General features: G+C 39.8%; 2 non-coding genes across 2 annotated transcripts; both read left to right on the forward strand.

Moving 5' to 3' along the window:
* Positions 1-3,049: 3,049 nt before the first annotated feature.
* Positions 3,050-3,121, forward strand: trnah-gug. Its single transcript has one exon. It is a non-coding gene; the product is annotated as a tRNA-His (tRNA).
* Positions 3,122-4,176: 1,055 nt separating this feature from the next.
* On the forward strand, positions 4,177-4,248 carry trnah-gug. The gene has a single exon. It is a non-coding gene; the product is annotated as a tRNA-His (tRNA).
* The last annotated feature ends 373 nt before the right edge of the window (positions 4,249-4,621 follow it).

Below are 4,621 nucleotides of genomic sequence, written 5' to 3' on the forward strand. Positions count from 1 at the left end.
AGGTGCCCTACACAAAAAAGTAAGGTCGTAGACCGCTTAGAGAGCCAGTGGAGTGATCATTTTGATGTATTAATTTTTCACGCGAGCGGGACTTGTGCATCACATGAAGGTGAAGTAGGTGAAATATCGGCACGTCGTATGGATTTTCATGGTTTTAATCCATGTGGACTATGCAAAGTGAGCCCAGAAGTGCTGTCCCTGTGAAAGGTGCATGCTCGTCGTAGTCCCTGTAAGATTTGACCATTTTATGCCTTCAGTTTTAACCCTTAACTACCCAAAAGAAAAACAAAAATGAATTCATCCAAAAAGTGTGTTGGTTATTACCCCTAAAGGTTCATCAAAATTTAAAAAAAGAAAACTTGGCAGTTAATTTTTTTTTTCTAAAAATACACAGGGATTCCGTAAAAGTTTCTATCTTGTGCACACCAGTTACTAACCAAAAACAGATTTTTAGGAAAAGTTTATTTTTCTTTTTTTTTTTCTTCCATGTCCCTTTAGGCCAGGGGTCAGCAACCTTTAACAGTAAAAGAGCCATTTGGACTATTCAAAACCTAGAATAGATTTACTTTAGCCTTTAAGAAATTTGGATAATTCGTTACCGTTTTTTTAAATAATAAATATTAATTATTCCTATTTTTTTGGCACTATCAAAAGCAAAAATCTAAAAAGAAACTAGCATTTCTAATAATATGATTTTTTTTCATTTTTACCTTTTAGTAGGTAAAAATTTGTAAAAATAGTGGATGCCAAATTAGCCAAAAAGCTAGCTCGTTGCTTATAGCTAAACTCCAAAATAGCCTAAAATTCCTCAGTAAACTATATCACTTAAAAATGTTAGCCTGTTGCTAAAATAGAAGCTAAACTCTAAATTAAAAATCTCAGTAGATAACAAATTACCCAAAAACTTTAGCTTATTGCTAAATTTTTAGAAAAAAGAAATTAGCCTAAAATTCCTTATTAAACTAGATTACAAAAGCCAGAGAGTCACCATGGAGAGATAACAGCCACATGTGGCTCTAGAGCTGCAGGTTGTAGACCTCTGTTTTAGGCCATCCACATCTTGGGGAGTATTACACAGAATTATTATATTTTTAAAGCATGTTTTCTAAATTGGCCCCATCATTTGGTTGAGCAGGCAGTTGCAGGGTTTTGAATAAGGTGTCATCAATGACTAGTGCCCAAGAGCCCTTTTGTATTACACTTACCATATCCACAGCAATCATGTCTTCTACTTTTAATAAGCACCAATGGGAACTGCAAGATACACATGTGCTCTCCTTACAATGTGGCTGTTCTTCCTACAACCATCCACGTGCACAGTCAACCCAAAGGGCCACAGCATCCGTACATATGTATGACTATAGCTTTAAACATCTATTGCTTCGGGTCACAAAGACCCAATCAAAGTTTTGCAGCAACACACAGTTCTGTACATCTGTGTTTATCTTCCTTTATTACCAAAAATATGAAAAAATGGTAAATGCCGCAGGGCTCCACGGTGGCGCAGTGGTTAGCGCTCTCGCCTCACAGCGTGAAGGCCCCGGTTCGAATCCCGGCTGGGACCTTTCTGTGTGGAGTTTGCATGTTCTCCCCGTGCATGCGTGGGTTTTCACCGGGGACTCCGGCTTCCTCCCACCGTCCAAAAAACATGCTTCATAGGTTAATTGGTGACTCTAAATTGCCCCTAGGTGTGAGAGTGAATGTGTGTGTGATTGAGGCCCTGCGACAGACTGGCGACCTGTCCAGGGTGTACCCCGCCTTCGCCCATCAGTAGCCGGGATAGGCTCCGGCACCCCCATGACCCCGAAAGGGACAAAGCGGTCAAGAAAATGGATGGATGGATGGGAACTGCAAAATACACCTGTGCTCTCCTTACAATGTGGCTGCTTCTTCCTACAACCATCCACGTGCACAGTCAACCCAAAGGGCCACAGCACCTGTACATATGTATGACTATAGCTTTAAACATCTAATGCTTCAGGTCACAAAGACCCAATCAAAGTTTTGCAGCAACACACAGTTCTGTCCATCTGTGTTTATCTTCCTTTATTACCAAAAATATGAAAAAATGGTAAATGCCGCATTCTCAAATAACACATTCCTACCTTCTTAGAAGGACCAAAACACATTCATACACTGAAGATGTCTTTGATGCCAAACACTTGTTAAAATCTTCAAACCACCATGATCTTAACCAAGGACACTTCAACAAGTCAGTAACCAAGCCCGTCACCTTATGATCAGAGCTTGACGGCTCTATGTCTAGACCATGGCAACAAAGCCTAGAACTATGCACAGAGTCTGTTCATAGCTGTGATCGTATAGTGGTTAGTACTCTGCGTTGTGGCTGCAGCAACCCCGGTTCATATCTGGGTCACAGCAATGTACTCATGATGTTTTTCTTCAGTTGGTCTTACATGGGCAGTTTAGTAGCCAAAATGTAGTTTCTTTGTCAGGGACATGTCTTAAAGGAACAGATCTTTGGAATCTTTATTTATGAATAAAATAAATTTAGAGTCAAATGTTCGTCTCAGCTTGTTTTGAGTTTCTGGGTTCTCCCAGGGGTCCAGGTGTCGTAAAGTCATAAACTTTACATTCCAAAGAAGTCTGCAATCGATCCTTCAGGGAGGCGGGACAGAGAGGATTCCTTGAAGACCTTTTTGTATAAATCCCTGCTTCCGTAAATACTTCATAGGAGTTGTCTAGTGTTTTCCTTATCAAGAAATAGGGTTTGGGAGGGAACAGACGTTTTGGGCTCCACTTCACATGTGGGCCTCTTACCATCCAAAGTGAAGCCAGATTCTCAAATGTCTTGATAAAATTTCCACAGAGGGTATTTTATGGCTTGGAATGTATTCTTGATTATAGTGGACTGCAGTTTTTCCTTAATTTGTCATCTTTTGAGATATGAAACAAGACAGAAAACATAGTAGCATGCTACAAATTCCTCAAACTTGGAACTCCAACTCTTCCTGAAGTTCTACTGCGTTCCAACAAAAAGGTCACTGATAGCAACAAAGCCTAGAACTATGTGCAGTCCCTGTTCGTAGCTGTGATCGTATAGTGGTTAGTACTCTGCGTTGTGGCCGCAGCAACCCCGGTTCGAATCCGGGTCACAGCAATGAACTCATGATGTTGGTCTTAGATGGATATTTTAGTGGCGAAAAAGTATATCCTTGCATCTCAATGATGTCTATTGCGTTGTCATGGTCATGTCTTTGTTCAATTTTGCGGTTGCTCACAAGTCCATATCCCTGAGTTTGTTATTCAAAGGGCAAAAAAAGTACTAACTGTGCAGACCTTTTTTCACCCTTCAAATGTTAAAATACAAATGTTTTCTTCAAATCCCCCTTTGAGCCCTTACAAGTGTTCAGAGACTAATGCCAAGTTGAATAGAAATGTCTCTTATCTGACATTGAAAAAGCATTGTGAATAAAGTCCAGATGGGTCAACTGCAATGATTGTGAACCAAAGATGTGTTTTATTCTATAACTGTGTACGAATATATCAAACTTAGAACTCCAACTCTTCCTGAAGTTCTACTTTGATCCACCAAAAAGTTCACTGATAGCAAATAAAGCCTAGAACTATGTGCAGTCCCTGTTCGTAGCTGTGATCGTATAGTGGTTAGTACTCTGCGTTGTGGCCGCAGCAACCCAGGTTTGAATCCGGTTCACAGCAATATGTTTGTGGTATTTGTTCTTCTGTTGGTCTTACATGACCATGTCTATAGCCATGAAATTGGTCTGTGTATCACCAGTATGTCTATTGCTTTGTCATGTCTTTGTTCAATTTAGCGGTTCCTCCCATGGTCGTTTCCCTGAGTTTGTTATTGAAGGAAAGAAGCCCTAATTGAGAAGTAATTTTTACCCCTTAAAGTCTTAAAATACAAATGTTTTCTTCAAATCCCCCTTTTGAGCCCTTACAAGTGTTCAGAGACTAATGCCAAGTTAGTATTGAATAGAAATGTCTCTTATCTGACATTGAAAAAGCATTGTGAATAGAGTTCAGATGGGTCAACTGCCATGACCGTGAATCAAAGATGTGTTTTATACTATAGTTGTGTACGAAAATGTCAAACGTAGAACTCCCATTCTTACTGAAGTTCTACTGTGTTCCAGCATAAAGTTCACTGATAGCAACAAAGCCTAGAACTATGTGCAGTGCCTGTTCATAGCTGTGATCGTATAGTGGTTAGTACTCTGCGTTGTGGCCGCAGCAACCCCGGTTCGAATCCGGGTCACAGCAATATGTTTGTGGTATTTGTTCTTCTGTTGGTCTTACATGACCATGTCTATAGCCATGAAATTGGTCTGTGTATCACCAGTATGTCTATTGCTTTGTCATGTCTTTGTTCAATTTAGCGGTTCCTCCCATGGTCGTTTCCCTGAGTTTGTTATTGAAGGAAAAAAGCCCTAATTGAGAAGTAATTTTTACCCCTTAAAGTGTTAAAATACAAATGTTTTCTTCAAATCCCCCTTTTGAGCCCTTACAAGTGTTCAGAGACTAATGGCAAGTTAGTATTGAATAGAAATATCTCTTATCTGACATTGAAAAAGCATTGTGAATAAAGTTCAGATGGGTCAACTGCCATGACTGTGAACCAAAGATGTGTTTTATT

The sequence above is a fragment of the Oryzias melastigma genome, unplaced genomic scaffold (assembly GCF_002922805.2).
Source record: "Oryzias melastigma strain HK-1 unplaced genomic scaffold, ASM292280v2 sc00475, whole genome shotgun sequence".
Lineage (NCBI taxonomy): Eukaryota > Metazoa > Chordata > Actinopteri > Beloniformes > Adrianichthyidae > Oryzias > Oryzias melastigma.